Raw genomic sequence first — 22,663 nt, 5'->3', positions numbered from 1 at the left:
GAACGTACAGCACGCGTCTGCAAGGGTATTCAATGCTAATGACAACATAAGCTTGACCAGGGTCCCAAATGACCGCAGCATATTCGATGTTGTCATCCTTGCGCCATCATTGCAACCGCTACTGGGACTGTTAGTTCGCCTACGCCCTTATGACCTCTCATTTCACTTTCTCAACGTTGAAAGAATGGCGCAAAATGTTACTTGCGGAACGGAGTCCGCCGTATTAGAAACAGTAGTTTTTGTCGTAATTGTGGTGTTTATATCGTATTTTTAGAGCAAAGGTCTTGATTTATTAGCGATGTGTTATTCGGAGAGAATAATCCGAGAAAAGTAGCTATGTACACGTACACCACGCCCAAAACATTAGTCTAGTTAGAGGCGTGCTCCAGATTATTTAAGTCCACCTCTTTCCCAGAACTCTTAATGAATTATACTTTATTCGCGTCAGTAGCTCACTATTTACAAACCAGTTCTTATTCATGAATGAAAAAGATTGTTACAAACTCCCTGTGTCTGTTTTTTTTTGTAGATTTATGTTGTTACTGTGTTATTTATCGGCGTTCCCCATGTTTCAGTCATGGTAGACGTAACTGTTACTGTGCCAGGAAAGCCATTATAGCACAAATATTCATCGTCTGCACATTCTGGGCCACGCTGCTCCTTCTATTGACTCAGGGTAGTTGCCGTAAGACTAAATAAATTAAGCATTGACAATAACATAAGTCGCCTACCTCTCGTTTCCTATTAAAACAATGACTAAGGGAATATAAAATTGTTCATTCCTTCAAAGTATCAATCTGGAAGATAAAGGAAATACGCATTCCAGAGTTAGAGAACGTACTATCTCAGACCAGTACAGGCAAGCCTACAGAAGTAGAGTTTCGTTAAGAAGACACCCTTTCCACTTTTAAACACTCTTTATTGCTTATAGACCGTATCAGAAAACGAAAGAAAGGAATTCGCAATCTGAAATTGCTGAGTCTGAACTAATCGAGTTTAATGCATAACCCCTTTCAAATCCAGTGGACGCCTGCGGGCTCACCAGACGGTGTGGAAAACAAAATAAATTTATTTCTTTTTTATATTTAACTACGAGGTTTCTGTTGAAGCTGTACAGCGTGCCCCTGTAGCCGTATAGCTGCGTTTGGGTAGATGCCAGTGAGTAATCACTATTATTACAAATCTACTCAAGATTGGGGCACTTTCTCCAACAAAACTGTTCGCACTTCGAATGATTGAGCAGTTTGCTCTCTCCCTGCAATGCACTAGCCGTACCGGTTATATGAAATGGTAGAGTGGCAGATACTGTGCAACGGTGGTCTCGGACTGGAAACCTAGACCAGGAAAAAATTTTCTCAACTGCGGTAGAAAAAAACAACACAAACGCGCCTTCAGAAAGAGGATAGCAAAGGTAGATAGAAAAATAGACGCGTTCGCATTTGAGCCCGAAATATAGTGTGTGTGTGTGGGGGGGGGGGGGGGGGGGCAGGTATGCGACTGCATGAACGAGCATCCGGGTAAGAAAAACATGTGGCTCCTCCTACGACACTTATTCTAAAGCACACAGTCCAAAACGGCTCAGCACAATAAGTTCGCTCAAATTGTGCACCAACATGAGTGCAATACAGAAGACCTAACGAACTCAAGGATAGATACCTAAACACCACGGAATCCACCGATCCACTCCCCTTGTACACAGGTGAGCCGAACCCAGAACTAGTTCAGGAATTCAGCATGGCATTAGTATGGCAGGCTTGTTTAGGCCCTAAACAAGCACTGGAAAGAGGGAGAAACACCTCACGAATAGAAACACGCCGGAATCATCTTTATACTTAAACCAGGCAAGCAGCTGAAACTGGAAAACCAAGGACCCATCTCCCTAACATCTTGTTTAGAGAAACTCATGGAACACGTAGTTCTAAACTGATTCCAAGGAAACGCACAGGATAACAACTTTCTAGCCCTTCCATGCTTGGCTTTAGAGCCCACTTGTTCACTCAGGACCTGATGCCCCAGCTTAGCGAAGAGGTGATCCCCAAAAGCTAGAACATGAGGGCCATCCTCGGATTAGACTTATACAAGTCCTTTGACAATACGTCATATGAGGCCATCCTCACTAATCTGTCGAGGCCAAATCCAGGATCCAGAACCTTAAACTACCTAAGGTCGTTTCCGGACAAGACGACGGCAGAAGTATCGCTCTGCGGTACGATCTCGCATCCCATTCATATTGGGTGTCGGGGGACAACGGAAGACTCGGTACTCTCGCAGTTTGTATTTTACCTGGCACTCGTAGTATTACCAAAGCAACTCGTGGCCATCCCCAAATCTCAGCCATACCTTCAATGCCGACGATGCGACCTCTGGATCACTAAAGGAAATGATGCGAAGATAGACGAAACCTTAGAAAGGGTAGTCGATACCATAGACGCCTACGTCAAAACGATAGAACCAGCATATTCTCATTACAAATCTGAGCTTCTAATTAAAAGACATTCTGAGTGCACAAAAATCCAACCTCCCGCGAGCCAACATAAACGAAGAAGCGCAAGGATAAGTCATAGAGAAGTCAGTTCATTCGGATCCTTGGACTGATGATCCGAGAGAAGCGCAAAAAATTGAAAATATCCAAAAGCTAAATGTCTCCATGCACCAGACCACTAGACTGATCTGACGCTTAGCAAACAGGAGAACAGGTGGTAAGGAAAATGATCTATACCGATTGGTGCAAGCCGTAGTCCTCAGTAGGATGACCTACGCCCTCCCCATCTCCAATTACAAAGCGCCGATAATTTAAAAATTGAAGGACTCATCAGGCAGGCCTACACGGAAGACCTAGGTCCACCCATCAACACTTCCACCGACAAGCTGCTGCAACTTGGCGTGCACAGCACGTTAGACGAGTTGACTGAGGCATATTCGAGAATGTAAGAGCTCAAGCTGGCTCGCACCAGAGCGGGTGGAGCGATCCTAGAATGGCTCGGAATGAACGCGGAATCGCTGAACGCGGAATCGCTGAACGCGGGCACCCGCCAAGTGCCGTCCATCGTCAGAAAGGCAATCACGGTAAAACCATTACCGAAAAATATGCACCCCGTCCACCACGAAGGAAGACGCAAGGCCAGAGCACAAGCCCTAGCCATGAAACTCGAGGGCCGAACGGTCGTAATCTGTGTAGACGTGGCCGTTTACACAACGCCCGAGAAAGGGTACGAGATATGCGCGATGACCGAGGAAAACCAAGGCCCAGCAAACGCGACTGTACGAAAAAACTCTTCAGAAGTGGCCGAAGAAGCGACAATTGCCTTGGCACTGACAAACCCGCGAGCGGAAGTGTTTGTCAGTGATTCAAAAGCGGCCATTGGAAATTTTGCCAAGGACAGAATATCTCTCATCACCTTGTAAATTCACAAGAATTTCCCGAAAGGAGACACGTGGAATTGGTTTTGATACCGGCTCGCTCATGAAATTCGGGAAATAATGCAGCCCACGATAAGGCTCGAGGATATATCGGCCGAGCTGTGGATCCTTACTCGGACGTCGGAATGACAAGAGACGGCCTTGACGCCAGATTACCCAGCATTACAGGCTAGAAAGGCTAACCAGCCCGCCTTCATATTGCCACCGTCCGAACCAATCAGTGGCGCCGTACCGCGGCCGAACTGTTTAAGCTGGGACTTACCAAGCCTTGGGCATTCGAGGTGCTCGTAGGTCGTCTTCTTCCTCGCTCGAGCTGCCTGCTGGCTGGCACACCTCGTCTAATTAGAACCTGGGCTATTTCTTCACCCGTTTGTCGGTGACAATATACCAAACCAAAGAAAAAGAGGTACTGTGGAGACAATTAACTCCAACCTAATACTCTTCCTAACCCCGGTGTCTCAAGCCATGTGTACACGTAGAGATTTAAAATGGAATGCTGCAAATGCGGCGGCAAAGCCACCGTAGACCACACCTTCTGGGACTGTCCAAAAGATCCCCCGCCAGCCCTTCAGAGGCTCGCGCACCCGGGCCCGTGGCAGACTTTGCTCCTCAGCTCTGACCTGCAAATACAAGTACAGGTCGTGACATGAGCAAGATCAACTAATCCACTTGTTACTAAAGCCGATAATAAAAGTTTTCAAATCAATTAACTACGAAGTTTCAGTGCAAGCTATATAGCTTTCTCTTGTAGCCGTATGGCTGTACTTGTCTCAATATCACGCACTAATTAGTCCTAAATTGCAAAAAAGCTGATTTAAATCGTATTCTTGAGTATTCCAAGCACTGCTAATCTTCTGGTGCTTGTCTCCAGTAACGGTTACGCAGTGACTGATAAAATCGCTCTGTCTCAACATAAATACATGCATGCGGTGGTCTTTACATTTTTTCTTCAAGACCCACTGCAGACGCCATATGTATGAAGCAAGAAAGGCTGAAAATTCTATGTGATCCTTGTGGAAGACACGGAAACAGTAGCAAGCAATGTAAGAAGATTCTAATTAATTAGCATACTTTGCAGAGTTCACAAAAAAAAACGTGAAATGGTCCACAAAACCCTAGTTAACCGGGTAATCGGGATTTTGAGTTAGAATTAAGATAATAATTTTATTGTGTACAAATCGGTTACATAAATTCAGTATACAGGCGAGGGTCCCAAAGTCAAGCGACTGTCAAGGGACCCCCGGTAGATTAATACTAACTTGATTAAAAAACAAGCAGCATCACAGACAGGTACAATTAGCAGTAATAACAATGATATTTTAAATAAGCAACATTTAAAAACGTTCTTAAAAACGTTTTAAAAAACGTTTAGATCAGTTGTCCACCTTAATCTACCGGGAATTCCGTACTCTCAGTGGACAAGAGTAACTGAGCATCCCTGCAAGGTGTGAGTCGAGTTGCACTGCATGTGGCCTCAACCTGACGATGTATTCCTGGTGTTGACACTAGGCCACTGCGCCGTCCACGACATCAGGAGTGCCTTGTCAGGTGGCTCCCTCATGCAGTGCGGCACGATTGGGAAGTTGAGGGCGCGTTAGTGACTTTTTTCCGAATAATGCAATAAAGCAGGCCTCGAGACAGATGTTTTACTTGGATTAAAGAGACCCTGCACAACATGGTACAGTTTGTAAAATGCTCCCATGGCGCACGCTTTTCAAAGGTGTGTGGCATCCATTTCAATATTTTTCTTATATTACTTTTTCATATCTATTTACGCTTGTCTGATTGCGTCTTGCAGCGTCGTGTTAAGGATGGAATGCATTTTAAAAGGTACGAAATTACTGTATTTCTCACGTTTGCAGGTAACGTACTTGAAGTCGCTTATCCCGGCTGGCGAAGTAAGTTTTTCGGATGACATTCTTTGATTGTGCTTTCTCCACTCGTACCCTTAGTCTTCGAGTTGATTAAAACTTAGGAAAAGAGGTGATTGATAGCAATTTGACTGATTTCAGTCAGTGAATAGGCGCCACATTTGCTTAAAGTTTTCGGATGAGTCAAGTTACCCCAACATAAGGAATAAATAATGCTTGCCTCGATCCTCTGATTCGCCGCTTCAGAAAGAATTATTTTTCGTTTTCCAGGCACATAGAAATAATTGCTTTGGCCACATTGCTTAAAGAATAAATTTCCGCCATGGAACAGTACCAACCACTTACTTTTTTTATTTTCAAGCTGCCGGAGTTCACTAAATAAATTATCCAAGCAGAACCGACTACCTATCCCTATTACGCTACTCAAAAACGCCCCCTGCTAGAATTTTCCAATATTTCAGCCCTAGGTGGTGAAATTCAGCATCACTTCAGTACTGAGATTTCGTAGCAAGCTTCTTCCACGTGGTCTAAAATGAACCGTAGCTTTCCACCATGGCATGTGCAGCACACAGAGTTCACCCATGGCGCATGAGAAGGCTTTGTTTTCATGTATATGGATACACCGCGACAATATGTTGCTGAGCAATTTTCCAGACTGCTTTGCTCATAAACTCATTATGTCAAAATACAATCAATACAAGTCAAATCAGTTTTGTTCTCTCGGTACTGGATGGCTATTTCCGCACGTGAGGAAGAACCAAGTGCACATTAAAGAATATATCAAATCGACGCGGTAGGAAAAAGCGAGCAGTTTTAACTGATGTATGAAGAGGAGAAGAGTCATGCAAAATATTTAATTTTCGTGTTTACTTCCAGTGACTGAACAGTTAAATCTCACTTCCTGCATGTTTTGCATTTCCTTTTCTTTGTTGTTAAATAACTGGTTAGGTCAAACTATATCATCTGTATTCGCATATTCTAAGTATCACATTTCTTATGGTAACCGCTGCGGTGGCTGAGCGGTTATGGCACTAGGCTGCCGACCCGAAAGATGCGGTTTCGGTCTAGGCCTTGGCTGTAGAATTTTGATGGAGGCTAAATTCTAGAGCCCCGTGTGTTGTGCGATGTCAGTTCAACTTAAAGAGCCCCAGGTGGTCGAAATTTTCGGAGCCCCTGACTGCGGCGTCCCTCATAGCCTGAGTCGCTTTGGGTCGTTAACCGCCATAAATCATAGACCTAAACTAAACCTTTTCCTCTGTTGTGGATAGAGAGCAGCAATCTTCAGATGCGCTATGACGTTTTTACACATGCTTTATGGTTTGGTTGGTTTATGGGGTTTAACGTCCCAAAACGACTAAGGCTATTAGAGACGCCGTAGTGGAGGGCTCCGGAAATTTCGACCACCTGGGGTTCTTTAACGTGCACTGACATCGCACAGTACACGGGCCTCTAGAATTTCTCCTCCAAAGAAATTCAACCGCCTCGGCCGGGATCGAACCCGCGTCTTTATGGTAGCGATATAAGTCCCATTTTCTTAATAACGCTTGTATGGCATTTCACTCCACCCTAGACTTCATTGATGCATGAGAAAATCTTACAAACAAAGCTAATCCTTGAGATATGAGCACAGTGCAAACTTCACAAATAGAATCTGTTACTCATTTGTTTCATTTACAGTGCGTCTTCTCTTATTTTCTGACCACGGCGCCGAAATCTGAGATCAGAACCATTGTGTGCGACTTTTCGAACAGCGCTGCAAATGTGTTTGGGCCTGACAATATAATTACCGAGTACCTGTCCGATGCGTGTAAGTATCTTTAAAAAAAGTTGGAGGGTCGGTAAGATTCAGAGCTTGTTCGCAAGCATTGCACAAAAAATGAAATCTTGTTTTTGGGAAAAAATCTCAGTCATTCACCTTTTTTACGTCATATAGTTCTCGTAACTTTTATATATAATCGTTTAGTTTTTGCCTTATTCTTCAGGCCTCTCCTAACATAAACCGGATCTCTAAAGGGCGCTGAAACCTTAATGGTGCTTACCGTGTTCAAAGGCTTTTAGTCTTCATTAGGGAGCTTTCTTTTTGTTCACTGCGGCAGATGAGGTAGAGTAGCCAGTAGCGATTAAAGGCGGCAGCTAGTTATCTTGAGCTGTACTCAGTGCAATACGGACATGAACGGCGGAACAAGACGAAAATAATTAGCACAGCGGTACCATGTAGTAATCGCCGCAGGCTCAAACTGGATGGGAAGCAAGATCAAAGCCCACACAACTATTACAGACGTGGACGTAAAAAGTACTTATCACCTTTATGCAGAATGCCTGCATGCTAAAAGGGGTAAATAATGTTCAATAAGACTAAAGTAACCTTTTGGAGTCAATTTTAAGGAACGGTTTCAGAAATAGCTACGTATTGTAAGCTGCAAGACCATTTGCTCCAGGTTTACAGAAATTTCCCGTTCACAAACTGCTAGCATCACGTGAATTTCGGCTTCAATGGTTCTCTCTAAGACCTGGGTTCGACTTGTAATTTATCGCTGTCCAGCCTGGGAAAGCTTTATTCGGCAATGTTTCTTGAAATTCGCGCAGTTTAAATATAGAAAATCTTTCCTCCTATTTTAACATTAGGCTTTTTAAACACTGTTATGCAAAACATAACGAACATACATAGATAACGAACCCGGAGTTCTTTTAAAGGCTGCTATTGTAAACACTGGTAACACATTTAGCCTTCTTAATATTGCAGTCCGGTTGCTTTTGCGGGGCCTGTTGTGGGAAATAATATTTCGTAACATATCCAGCTCACCAGAATGTTTGTGACCAATTTTCTCACCCGTTACAAATCTTTTTGCTCAGCGTTCGTTCGTCATAACCACTGTAAGAAACAAAAATATCGGACGACAATGTCCCCAGTGTACATGTAGGGATGTCGCGCTTCCTCATTTCTCCTGCGCTTACTGAAAAAACTTTGTACACACCTCTATAAAACCAACATTAACTTCGTTGCAGGAGTTGGGTGTTGAGGAATTTACTTGTTACCTTTCTTGAAGCTGCCGTAGACAATGTTGGAGTGAAAAGTTTGTTTGAAGGGAACTGTCGTCTGATCCCCGTAATGTGATCATTCAATCAATCATCAGTCATTCATTTTATTTCCTTAGAAAAGGAGGAGTACAGGACTAAAAGCTCGAACAGCTTTACGAGGTCCCGACCCCTTGTTAGTTGGCATGACAGCAGGATGACGGCCAGTTTTACACAAAAAAATGAAAAATATCACAAAGCAACGGGTAATACAGAATGAAACAAGACGGCAATCAATAGGAGAAGCAACAAAAGGTAATACAGATAAATCAACACACATAAGCAACAGAGATAAGATAAATAGGCCGACGCGTGACGGCTGCTGCAGGACATGACACACACCACTCGGTGGCTTGAAATCTCATTCACTTTTGACCTATTTGTTTATTTGCTTCTTCAACACTAAAACAGGGTTCATGAAGGCTGTTCTATACGCCTAAACTTTCCGTGACTACTCTTACTATTGTGCCCGAGCAAAAGCATCCGAACCTCGCCCTTAATTAGCGGCAACTTAAGTTTAAGCGCTGTTCGGCATGTATATTAATGTGCGCATTAAGTGATCTCCCAACTTAGCCCGTCTTCTGAGAATATTGTATCTTCCTAATGGTTTCATGGGGTGGCTGTTTAGGTATAGCTTAAGGCTATTTGGCATTCGTATTGAACGTGGTGTCCCAAAGCAGCATAAATAAAATTTGAAAACAAATATTTATATTATATGTATATAAATCTAATATACATGATATAGATATATATAAATAAATATTTCATAATTTCAAACTTCTTAGTACGCCGGTGAAGAAGACGCTTTGTTCATACATTATTTGATGGGCCAATTCAAAACATGGAAATTATTGCAGAAACAGCTAAAAAAGAAATATGTATTTCAAGATTTTAGTATCACTTACATGTAATGTCGAAACTTAAATTTCAACTAGGTTCTCTGTGTCGCCTTGACGACAAGCCCTAGGTAAGAGATTTTTGCCTGTGTATGCAAAAAATAAAACAGAAAAAGGAACAACTATAATCAATTCAGAATCCAAAACTATAATCAATCCAAAAAGGAACGTGGTTTCAGTTTTTGTTTCCTTTAGTTTACACGACTGTTTTTCGCCTCATGACTGCAATTTTCTGGAGTGTTTCCTAATGCTAATCACGTCCCTGTTTCCTTTCAGGCTCGGCTTGACGGGAGACCAGAAGATCAAAGAATATTAATTTTGCGAGTACGCCATCTATTTACGGTGAATAAATTTTCAGCATAGTAAATATCGCAGTTGGTTCTTCTGACTGGCCTTCTCAAACGTCACCGCACTTCCCTCATACTTCTGCGAGAAAAATGACGTAGGGATAGGCTTCTAAAGGTTTCCTCTGGTATCCGGGCTTGCTACTGATTTCTGTGTTTACGTGGTACACACACATACACAAACATACCTCCCTGCATACAGTGTGGAGCAAACGTTTTTAGGACGCGGTAGCTCAGTCGTTATGGTGCTCGGCTGCAGTCGTGAAAAAGGCGGGTTCGATCTTGGCCCGGGCAGTCGGATTTCGATGGAGGCGAAATGCTAAATGCCCACGTACTTTGGGATTTCAGTTTACTTCACAGGACCCCACGTGATCGAAATTATCCGCAGCCCTCCACTACGGCGTCCCTCTCCCTCATAGCCCGACTCGGTTGGGATGTTAAACCTCATGAAGATATATGCCCAGACATTTTCGGGATGGAAATCCAAATAAACAATTTTATTGTAGCCTTGCCTTGAGACCCTAGTGCCTGGTATTATTACTAAGAAATAGAGAAAGCATATCCCTTCATGCCCAATTGCATTTCTGGCAGGTGGCTGTAAACAATGCTGCCAAATAAAGTTTTTACCTTGACTCGGATGTGGCAAAATTTTTGAAATTGAAATTAAAATTGAACTTTATTCCGTCGAGGTGGAGAGGGGCTCGAACAAAATTGAAAACATATCACTTGATGTGGTTCGAGCCCCCATTTACAAGGCATAAAGCAGTTGCACATTTACATATATAGCAGCATAGTCACGAGAACATACACACATAGTAAGTGAAACAAGACCTTCTTGTCTGAAAAGAAAAAGTAGTTGGTCGCATTCTACGTGAAAGTCCCATTTTACACAACAATAAGACATCCCCATCACATCAAGAGCAGCATAATACACCTGAGAAAAAAAAAGAGAAACAATTGTGAGGTCAATTGTGCGTCAGCACTGTCAGAACCGTTATTTTATAGTGTACAAAAGAAATAAAGCTATTTGGAGAGTAAAGGAAAGCAGCTTAAAAGCTTCAAATAAATACAAGTATGCAAATAAAAAAAAAAGAGACGAAAAAATATGAGGGGACACTTAAGGTCCGCCATAAGGATATGACCGCGATAGTGTAATGAGTGAATTTTCAGATATGCGGAAATTCTTTCCTTTATTTCGCATTCATAAATCCGTGGGAGTCCTCATACCCCTTCTCCCTGCGGTGGCAGGTGCTCCCAGCGGCGGGCCTTGCGGCACAGGTTGCTTTTCTCGGGGAACCAATCATTAATCAAAATTTCGCCTGCCATGGTAGGATGGAGAGTTCACCATCCGCTGCGCTAACTATCTTGCGTCCTAGACTGCTGTCTGTGGACCAACTGCCAGAGCCATGCTTGGTGATTTTTCGCTCACAACGTCCACAATAAATTTTCCAGTGAACGGGGGGCTTTAACGCTACACGTTAAAATAAAGCACTCCACCATGGAACTACAAAAATCTGAACAGATCTTTAGTCTTGAGGAAGGGATTGACAACTGTTTTCAGCGATTTGGAACTTCCAGAATGTCGTTGATGCCCCATTACTCCAATGAAATGAAACCTGGTTACTGGGTAGCTTTCAGTTACGGTAGTATAAAATGAGGGAGACGTCAGTGGAGACGTCATTCACTTGCATGATAGACCACTAAGCAGCTGCTCCACTAAGTATCTAGAAAACTATGACAACGCACCCATCTTGATGATGATGATAATGATGATGATGTCCTTAGGCTTAATGGCACATACCCATGGCGGAGGATTGGCCAGAATACATGGCACCCATCTTAAACAACGAGTATGTGAGTCTTACTTCTTTTTCTTGGTCGCATCTTGCTCTTTCAAGGAAAGAAAACGTAACGCCTCATCGGCTACGCCACTTTACTTCTAGTGTATAAAACAGAAAATGAGATCAGTTCCTAGTAGGTATAACTGAGATTGAGGACCGTTTTTTTTTCACGTAAACTTCATAATGAAGAAGGTTAGAGATAGGGATACGGGATTATAATCGCTCCAGCTGTTAGGAAGCGGTCAAGATTTGCAACGGGATGCCAATGATAGTATCAGCAACGAATGAAATTCCAAGAAAAAAACTCAGGTGTCAACACACTAAACCAATATATTAGCCGCTGGGAGCTAATGCAAACAAGGTTGAGTCCTCGTGCATGTCTCCCAAGGCCCAAGGCACTGCTCCGCTTCTTGCGAACTTGTGGCCTGCATGATAGGCTGTTACTTTAACGAACGGTGACTTTTCATAGTGACTTCAGTTTTCTGCTACTCTCTTTTCTCCTTCATTTTTCTTAATCCCCTCACCCCTTTACCCACATGCAGGGTAGCAAACTGATTATTCTTCCGGTCAACCTCCATGCCTTCCCTCCTCTACCTCCTCCTCCTCGTGAAATTATCCTCACAACTATTGAGCTTCCCTGTATAAGAGCCTCATAAATTTGCTGCTCGGTCTCCTTCTTCGCGTTTCATTTGCTTGCTAATAGTACAAGCAGAGAAAAAGAGATTGCAGTATTTCTCAAGAATCGAACAAAAGGCTGAGGCTTTGACAGAATTACGGTCAGAATTATAGTCTGAGGTTTTGCAAGGGCATCCAACGGCTGGCGCTGTTCCTCAGAGTGCGCATGCGCGTTGGAATTATATTCAGCGCGGCAAATTTCAGTCCTGAGTTAAGCGGGTTCTTTTAGACGGTATTTACGACTGGTGTTAATCATCAGGGAAGTAATGGGATTTGTCCATAATTGTAGCTGAATACAAATCTCACTAAACAGAACTGTTTACAATTAGTTTTTGCTTTCATTATGAAGGTTTCCTTAAACAGCAGCGCAGAGGCCAGCTGCTATCAGTCAATCAATCAATCAATCAATCAATCAATCAATCAATCAATCAATCAATCCTTTATTCACCACCACTAGAAGATGCTTGGAGGATGGCGGAAAAGCCAGCAGAAGAGCTGGCTTGAGAATTACCATGCCCCACTATACAGTGGCAGCAGCATAGGCGTTAATAAAATAATATGAAAACAAATTAAAACTATACACAAATGTCCAGAGGAGAATAAAATTAAGTAAAGTATCAAAAACACTGTGTTGTTAGCATTCTAAAAAAACTATTTGTTGCTTGCATTAGCTGCAGGCAACAAGAAAGCCTTGCAATTACAGCATGTGTGAAGAGGTACGCCTAAGATTGAAGTACGTGTCACACATTTGAACGTCAAAATAGGTTGGTTGGTTTGTGGGGTTTAACGTCCCAAAGCGACTAAGGCTATGAGAGACGCCGTAGTGGAGGGCTCCGGAAATTTCGACCACCTGGGGTTCTTTAACGTGCACTGACATCGCACAGTACACGGGCCTCGAATTTCTCCTCCAAAGAAATTCAACCACCGCGGCCGGGATCGAACCCGCGTCTTTCGGGACAGCAGCCGAGCACCATAGCCACTGAGCCACCGCAGCGGCTTCAACGTCAAAATAGATCAATATATGGCAGTGTATATAGATTACTACATCGTACGAAATACAGCTTGGGCTATAGCTGTAAGAAGGCTGTGTGAGGTAAGGCAGTGAATTTTTTGGGCAATGGTTCCGCAGCATACACAATGAATACATAGTGAGCATGTCATGAGCTACATGCGTGCCATGGTGGCAGCCCACACTCTCAAGAAAAAAACTGGGTACTTGAGAAAAAATAGAGGAAATTAAGGAATGTTATCCATGCGTGTAGAGGACACTTGAGTATTAATACGGGGTTAGAGAATGTGGAGATAACAAGCGTCAGGCATAGCACATTTAGATGATCCAATACGCTAGATCTGTTGTCCTATCAGAAGTAACCCTAAATTTTAAAATCATCAAGTTCGTGGAAGTTGTTAGTTTTCTTGTCTATTTAGTAGCTCTTGCTATGCGTGTGTTCTTTTCAGCTCATGCTATTCACATAAATACCACAGATGAGCGTACTTTGCGAAGGTGACAGACGTAGTTGAGTGGTACAGAGGCCTAATGAGCTTAAATTTGTTTCAGGTAAATAACAAAAGAAAGAAAACTACAAATAAGACTAGGCAAAAAAAATACAGAAATAAATGAAAAACAAATGCAGAATTAGGAAAAGTTACGATGGATGAAGTTTTGATTTTACAGGAAAATTTATAATGCTGGAGCAAACACTGCCGTTGCTACGAGTAAGCATAAAAGCGCCAGCGGTTAGAACAATCGCAGAACACAGGCGCAAACTTCCAGTAGTCACCTCCTTAACGACGTGGAGCGGAGAAAAAAGAGAAGAAATTTATCTATTGCGATTGGTTAAGCATAATATGGACACAAAAAGGACATCGACAGACCTGGCGGATAAAGGTGACAATTTAGCTGCGGCACACTACAAGGTAGTCGCCAGACGGAAAGATCAAGTGTAAGAGTTTGCCAAACTTAACTCGTCAAGTAAGCAGATAGCGCTGAAAAATCATCTGAGGAAGTAAGCACTGATACGGCCAATTCGCGCACTATTGGCAGGCACGAAATCTTGCCGCCGTTGTAAACAGACAGTTTGGAAGGAGGTTTACAGTTGGACCGCTCAGGGCTGTCTTCGCTAGATCACCACCAGAGTGAATGAAATGAAGGTCCCTATGGCCAGGAGCCGAAACAAACGGGCCGCCGCGGTGGCTCAGCGGGGATGGTGCTCGGCTGTTGACCCAAAAGACGCGGGTTCGATCCCGGCCGCGGCGGCTAGAATTTCTTTGGAGGAGAAATTCTAGAGGCCCGTGTACTGTGCGATGTCAGTGCACGTTAAAGAACCGCAGGTGGTCGAAATATCCGGAGCCCTCCACTACGGCGTCTCTCATAGCCTTAGTCGCTTTCGGACGTTAAACCGCATAAACCAAACCAAACCGAAACAAACGGATTTTATTCGACCTCAGGAGGGATCAGAAATTTGATAAAGAGAAAGACTGCCCTTCGGTCGACGCGGAGAGTGAAGTACGTTAGGATAGTGAGCCCGTAATTGTAATTACCGCAGAAAAAGCGTTGGGTAACTTTTCCAAAGAAAAATATACGCTGCTGGAAACTCAACCAAATAAACAGGGTTGAAATAAGGAAGTGGGGGAAAATACCGACACCAGCTTTGCCTCGTCACAGCGAGGCATCTCTCGCAACTGAAACATGAGAGTGAAAGGGCGTCCCGTAGTCGTCCAATATGCTATTTAATAAAGATAAAGGAATTATTCCGGCATGGGATAGATCACCCATGCACCAAAGATGACGTCCACAAATGAGTTAAAGGTTCACTGAAGAGGAATCTGAACCCGTATTTTTACCGCTGGAACTCGATCTACACGTTCCAAACACTCTTAGAAACGTCGAATTATTGCCCTGTGCGACCGATTTTCCTAATTTAAATCGGATTAATTTCCGGCACCCGCGTTTTTCTTAAATTCCCCACATACGGCGGAAGGAGTCGACCAACCTTTCAGCCAGTCGCGTGACGGCTCGCCGCTCTGCCATCAGCAGAGTGATACATAGTGAGCGGCGAAAGCAAAGAGTCCACGTTTTACTTTTATTTCCGGAGGCCTAATTTGCAGCTATGTAGTGTCAGACTAGATCACTTTATTCACGGAAACCTATAAAAAAACGAATAAAAGCTAAAGCAAAGCCGCCACGTGACTGCCTGAAAGGCACTCCATGCGTCGGTCGACGCCTCCCAACGTATGCGGGGAATTCTAAAAAAAAAGGCGGGAGCAGGACTTTAACCCGATTTAATTATTGAAATCGGCCGCACAGGGCAATAAATCGAAGTTTCTAAGAATGCTCAGAACGTGTATATCGATTTCCCTCGGCAAAAAGACGAGTTCAGATTCCTCTTCAGTGCACCTTTAATGTACCACACCAGAACAGTTTCAGAATTTAGTGCATTCAATGGCTCGAAAAGAACGTGAATTTGGGCCAGATGGTGCATAATATTTCCGACCGAAAAATACCTCAGCGTTGAAGGAAGACAAACACAAGAAAGACCGACGCAGGACATGCGCTAACATAATTTGACTTTATTCACTGCCAAGCCAGCAAATTTGCTGGTTTGGCATCAAAGTTGCACGCGAAAGCGGGTATATCTAAAGAAGGGAACTGCGCTAAAAAAGACACGGACGAGAAAGGACATGGTCGGGCGACTTTAAGTATGTACATACGGCCGACTAGCCCAACAACCTGCCATCTTGAATTGCCGGTATACGTGAGTGTATTGACTCAAGCACTTATGAGAAACTAACTCAACTGTTTTATGAGAAAAGAGCAATATCCACGTACTGAGCCAACGGATCCTCTTTAGTAGCTCAAAGTGGTCGTTAGAAAAAAAGAAAACGTCAGGAGAGCCAAGTGTAGAATGGTAACTGCGCAATCATATGCAATAAGTAGGTTCCTACGGAAAACCAGTGGAAGGGCAACGCTTTAGCCACTAGAGGCACGTAGAACAAGTGTACTTTAACAGAAAAGAGCCAGCGTCAGCACTCGTACAAATACCAGGTGCGTTAGTAGTAGATGACGCCAACTATATGACTATCAAACACGCACCCTTATACCGAACAGGATACCGCTTCTCGTGCAGGATGTGCAACCGGCACATCCGGCAGGAGTCTTGTTTTGTTTTTAGTCTTGTTACATCATTCCAACCGCCATTGGGACGGTTAGTCTGTCGCCGTCCCTATCTACTCTGATTTCGGAGTTTCTAGCGGTTGAAAGAACGGCACGAAGTATTAACGGAGTCCTCCGTATTAAGGACAGTTGATTTTGTCGAATGTAAGATATTTATATCTCAATTTCAGAGCAAAGGTCTCGATTTAGTAACAATATGGTGATCGGCGAGGATTGTCCTAAAATGCAGCTACATATACGTACATCGTGCGCAACAGATTTCTCTAGTTAGAGGCGAGCATTGGCTTATTTAAATCCGACACTTTCGGGGAAACTCTTGTTAAAATAAATCATATTTTCGGCAGTATTGTATTGCTTTCTACAAAGAAGTTTTTACCCACTTTTGGAGCTAGATTGTTAGAACTCATGTGTGTGTGTTTTCTGTCGTTTTCTGTAGCTTCTGAGCTATCTATCAGCTCCTCGAAACTGAAGCATGTTAGATGTAACATCTAATGTGCCACAAATCAACTGCTACACAAATATGCATTGCCTGCTCTGTGTTTGCTGCGGCACACACAAGTTTTTACCTCTCCCTTCCCGTCGTTTATTACTGTATAGAAATTGCCTTTCACTGTCCACACACAGTTTTACTGTATCCCCACTGCATTTATAATCTCATTGCGTTCCCGTGTTTTAACTTTGTCATGTATTCCTGGTTTATTTTTGTTTTCTCTCCGTGTTGTTGCTGTCTAGGCTGAATTTTTGTATGCATCCCCACTACCCTCTGTAATGCCTTCGGGCCCTCAGAGTACAATAAATAAATAAATAAATAAATAAATAAATAAATAAATAAATAAATAAATAAATAAATAAATAAATAAATAAATAAATAAATAAATAAATAAATAAATAAATAAATAAATAAATAAATAAAATACTCATTTAAGATGTACAGTAGAAGAACTTCTTGCTGGACGAGTTGGTGCATAGCTTTCTTGGGATGGCGTTGCGCACACGAACAAACATACACAGGAAGAGGCAGAAGACAGAAAGAGCGCAAACTATCAACTAGGTTTATTGCTTTCGCAACAGAATATATATGCAGCATACACACGTGCAAAACAGAATAGGGAGAGGGAAAAAAAAGAGTGGGGGGAAGGGGATAGCAAGTCAAGCCTGCATAGGTCAGCGAAAGCTACGGATAAAATTCCTTTCCCTATCATAAGATGTACAGTCTTAAGATGTACAGTCTGTACATCCCTTAAGATGTACAGTCAGATGCACATCCCTTAAGATGTACAGTCTGCCAAAAGTAACCAGGTTGCATGGTTTGCTTCTCAGTCGTATATTAAAGCTATTATGCCAGCCCTCAAGCTCTAAATCTCTGTGTGGTGAGGAGAACCCCTGTCCTCACCTTCAAAGAACTCGTTGCTCTTAACGGAAGCCGTGAGGGCTCTACTATATGAATGAGAAGCAAACCACGCAGCCTGGTTACTTTTGGCAAGGACTACATCTGCTTTGATTGCTTTGAAGCATCACTCTGCAACATAAAGGTCAGGCGCTTTTCAGAGCTAAAGAACGTAATGCCTCAGCGCAGGGCACAGCGGCAAATAGAGGTAAGCTTTCGCTAAGAAAACACCCGTGCCATTGCCAAGCGCCAGCAAAACCCGGAGGTATTAATCACTGTACCTTATATAGAGCGTCAAAGAATTGGTTTAGTTGGTCTATGGGGGTTTAATGTCCCAGAGCGACTAAGGCTATGGGGACGCCGTAGTGAAGGGCTCGGGAAATTTCGACCACGTGCGGTTCTTTAACGTGCTCTGACATCGCATAGCACACGGGCCTCTGCAAGTTCGCCGACATCGAAATTCGACAACACCGGCCGGGATGGAACCCGCGCCTTTTGGGTGAGCAGCCTAGCGCTATAGCCACTGAGTCACCACGGCGGGTCGGAGTGTCAGAAAACGGAAGACGGGCAATTACATCTTGAAAGTACACACTGAAATCTAATGAAGTTCAATTTATAACGCCTTCCAATTAGAATGACCGCCTGCGGTCTCACTAGGTGGCGACGGAACAAAAGGAAATAAGATTTCAGCCGTATTTCTGAATATACAGAATAAAGTCTTGTGATTGGGAATAGCTGGTAAAAGTGCCTTTTTTATGTTTTCCTTAATAAAAATTGCTACTCCAACCCCTCGAAACTGTCTGTCACATCTCAATATTTTGTACGACGGGAGAATAACAGCGTTATCAAGGACTCTGGCATGCAACCAGGTCTCCGTCAGCAACGTAACGTGCGGATCGGGGTCATAAAGCAGCGTTTCAAATTCGACTAAATTATTTACAACACTTTGCACATTAAAAAAATAATCCCAAATGTCAAGTGTTACTCCCCCGTCAATTTTATGTGTCGTTCGCGGTCATCCGCCGAGTGATGATCCGATATCTCCGAGGCATAAACATGTTACCGTCTTGTAGCGCTTCGTCACCTAAATCTGTACGAGATCTAACAAGATTACGCCTTTTCTTCTTGACCTCGTACCACACGTACATTTCCTTGTTGAAAACTAGTTTATCGTATCTCAGGTGCACTTTATCTTCAGGCGCACGACTGTCTTTAACGGTCGACGATAGCTGCCTTCTTATTTTCTGAGTTTTGAGGGAGTAGTCCTCAGATATCGAAAAAGCAGCGCTCTTTAGTTTCTTTCCGTATCTTAAAAGCTCCATTTCTTCATTGTAATCACAAAAGCGCAACATCACTGGACGCGTTTTGTTTGACCCCTTTTTTCCCAAGCAGTGTAGGCGCTCTAGACTACTAACTTTAATTCCGAATTTATCTTGAAAAATTTCGGTAAAAGCGGTATCTCTCAGCGGTATCCCCGTTTTATTTTCATATTCTTTCAACCATAAATTATGAAATTATCGCGTCGAATTCGATTTTCAATATCATCGATTTTCCAGACCAGCACGTCCGTCTCGTCTTTCAACTTAAAACGAAAACGATTACACTCTTCTATCCGTGGTACAGTCACGAGCAAAAAATATTAGCACAGATCACCGGCGATCAGAATTGGGATATCTCACCACACGGCGCTGCGGCTCGCAGACCTGCCTATCGGGTCGCTTCCATGTTTGTAGCCTAGGGGAGGACAGCAGGCAGTAAACATTATCAAGCGTTCACCGCCCGAGCGTTGAAGTGCCGACCCTACGTGACTGTCTACGTGAATGTGCATACGACATTTATTTTGCCTCGGTTATCATGAGCAAAGATGGCTTCTTTTTATGACTCTTCTTTTTATGCCCGTGATGGTTTGTCAAAAAGAACTCGCAGGAACAATAGATGATAGCGCTGCTTTTAGCCAGTAATTTTGCTGGTCGGTGACAGAGCGCTGAACCCCCCTAATACTGTAGAATGGAAGCGCCCCGGCACTCTCGTTATCAGCCTCTTCACCATCCGCAGCGCCACGCGTTGTCATTCCGGCGCTCCGGTGTTCCGTCATGTGTGCTAATCCTTTTTATTCGCGACTGTACGGCGTCTTTGAAGATGTATAGTTTCTGCTCAGTTGAAGCCTGCCTTTTGTTAGTATAAGCAACGTGAAATCCTAGACTCTCCCGAATAGACTTAAGCTGATTTGAGGTCACCATTTAGTTTTAGAGAACAGTTTCCAGCTGCTTAGAAACTATAGGACTGGGGCCGGGGCTCATTTCGATATCCCCGCTTAACAAAAGTACAATAAAATGTAACGAGCCAAAACTATTCTCGCGACACATTCACACAACACCCCTGGGAAAGGGACCACGACTAAACACAAGGTATCACTTTTAAAGTCGATACCACTGGGTTTTCACTAACCTGCGGGAAAAAGACCAAGGTTTGGAGCGTCTGCATCCTTCCGTTGCTCCCTGGCCCACTAGCGAAAAAAACTCGAGGGGCGGTGCCTGTCGGCTGAGGTGATGATGACGATGTTGCTCCGATGTAGTACCTTTGCGGAACAGAAAAATGTCCGAAATTCGAGACGTTGCTTCCGTTCCGCTGGATATCACTATCGAAAAGCGACACAAAACGCACTTGTGGATGAAGCTTGTAGATTGGCGATGTTTTCCGTCATTGAATTCTTGGCAGGTTGACGGTTCATTGCATGCAGCCAAAACCTGCGCAAAAAAAAGACGACCCCAGTTCGGCGCGTCTACATTTTTTCGTTCGTCTCTTTCCTCCCTTTTGTTCAAATCTTACTTAATTTGGATTTAAATTCTAAATGTCCCTGGTTTAAGTTTTTGCGCACACTCTACTCCTCTAGCTCCGTTTTTCAATGGCAAATTCTTTTGTTGTCTCAAGCGTCAGGCTAATTTTGCCCCTCTACGCAATGCAGTGCGTCTAGTGTTTTTGTTTCGTTGTTGCTAATATAAGTGGGGCCGGTTAATCATCAATTCTTTCACCTAATAGCCGTCTGGGTGTCTTTAAGGTTATGAAATCATGTCAATCAATAAATGAATAGCTATAGAGCGCTTTATGTGCCATCACTAATTAAGTGAAATACATTCAAATGTATTAACGAAAAGACAGGAACGTGGTGGTTACTTTTCTGCCTGTTGTAGTTTAAACTCTGCAAGGACGCTCCTCTGTGTTCTTCATGCAAATAGCATGACCTGAATAGAACATACAAAGAACATAAGCAACAAAACACACCACAGAAGTAGTAAATTCTGCGAATTTGGTACTTTTAAAACTTTATGCTGACTTTTTAGAAGATGGCAGCAGAATTTTAGCCGATTGGATCACGTACATATGGTCCGCCACATGTGTCTTGTTACCTCCGCATTTTTATCACCGTTTCGCTCCTCAAGTATCCTCATATATATGCATAGCGGTCAATAACATATTCGTTTTTTTTCTCTATTTCTCCAGTATTTCCTTTTGCCAGGACGCGTGTGCTTTTACCCTGGCAAAGCATGTTTCTTATATATAATGGTTGGCATTCTCATTTTTTTTCGGCGCAATTTTTTAGGGTCTTTTTTTTTAAAAATCGAAGTTCTGTTTTTTTTTTTGCGAGGGTTGTTTTGAACGCATAGAATACAGACTTTTTCCATTATTTAGCGCAGCAGTCCAGGTAGTTAAATTTTGTCTTTTTCTGTATTTTGCCATCATGAACATTTTCTTTGCTAGTAATTAGTTTACAAGCGGTAGTACTTGGAGCTGTGCTTCTAGAAGAAATCGTTATCGTCATTAAAATGGTAACTGAAGGTAAATGTGATAGAAAGCAGACAAAAATTGACGTTGAACATTACTTCTAACAACAAAGGTTCACATGTTACTGTTAGGTTGTCGCGATGGGTTTAACGCCAAAGCGGGACATGGCGTGATCTGCGTGTTGGTGGCAGCGATGGAACTGCCGTCCAATTGTGGTGGTAGCCAGAACATGGATTTTCCTGACGCCTTTGCACGGTTTAGTCTCAGAGACCTGCATGCAGTTGATTGACCTAGTTAAGCGACTAAATGCTCTAAGCAAGGGCTTAGCCAGCATGCCGTGAGGCTTAAGTGCTTCCCTGTCTGCAGAGGCTCATAAGCTAGCGGTGCATTACCTGAAATTGCAAAACTGCGCTGTTTATCCTACAACATCATGGTCACGTACATCATACCCCTTGGTTCCTGCTTACTTAATTTCAGCTTTCACTGAGTGTAACCCGCATTCACCCGCCAACTATCGTTGCATTGCATGTCAAGATAACGAACTTTTTCGGTTAAAACTAATTTTGAAAACTGAATTCGGAGTACTTTTGTTGTGTTTTTTCGTTTTTTTTATGGAACATAAATGTATTCAGTTTATGTTCTGCGGAGCAATCGCCATTAGTAGTGGCAGGGCTGCGGGCTCCAGGCTTTATGGAATTTTCATTGCGTAAGCAAACGCTAGTAGTACACAGAGCTGTGTTATGTTTATTGAGAATTCGATTTAAGGCAATTAGAGACAAATCTTTTTATGTCTCTGAAGCGACATTTTGGAAATTCTAAAGCATGCTTGGCGAAAGCCTGGTCCGTACTGCCTCCCTTGCTTTCGCATCTGATGACTTGCTCAGTCGTCGCAGGCGCATTCGCTCCTTTTTCTTCTGGCGTTTGGTGTTGGGGGAATCCGGCATTCGCTGCTGCTTCCCCGAACTGCTTGGCCCTGAGGCACCGGGCAGCTTCGGAGCCATGCGTCGCACTCACTCGACTGCAACGAGACGTCTGGCGAAGGAGCGGCGTGCAGCTGCCACCGCCGACGTGCGCGCGTTCGTTCTACCGCTACTGTGTGACGTCACGGTTGCTATGCACAGCTGCGCCCCCACCGGCGTGCCGGTTGCTAAGGAGGGGAGGAGGTTGCGCCGCTGCGCGGAGGAGAGGCCGCAGTTG

Source organism: Amblyomma mixtum, chromosome 4 (assembly GCF_055824585.1).
Source record: "Amblyomma mixtum isolate Tamu chromosome 4, ASM5582458v1, whole genome shotgun sequence".
NCBI classification, from domain to species: Eukaryota; Metazoa; Arthropoda; class Arachnida; order Ixodida; family Ixodidae; genus Amblyomma; species Amblyomma mixtum.
The sequence above is the reverse complement of the archived record's forward strand: the minus strand, read 5'-3'. Positions refer to the sequence as shown.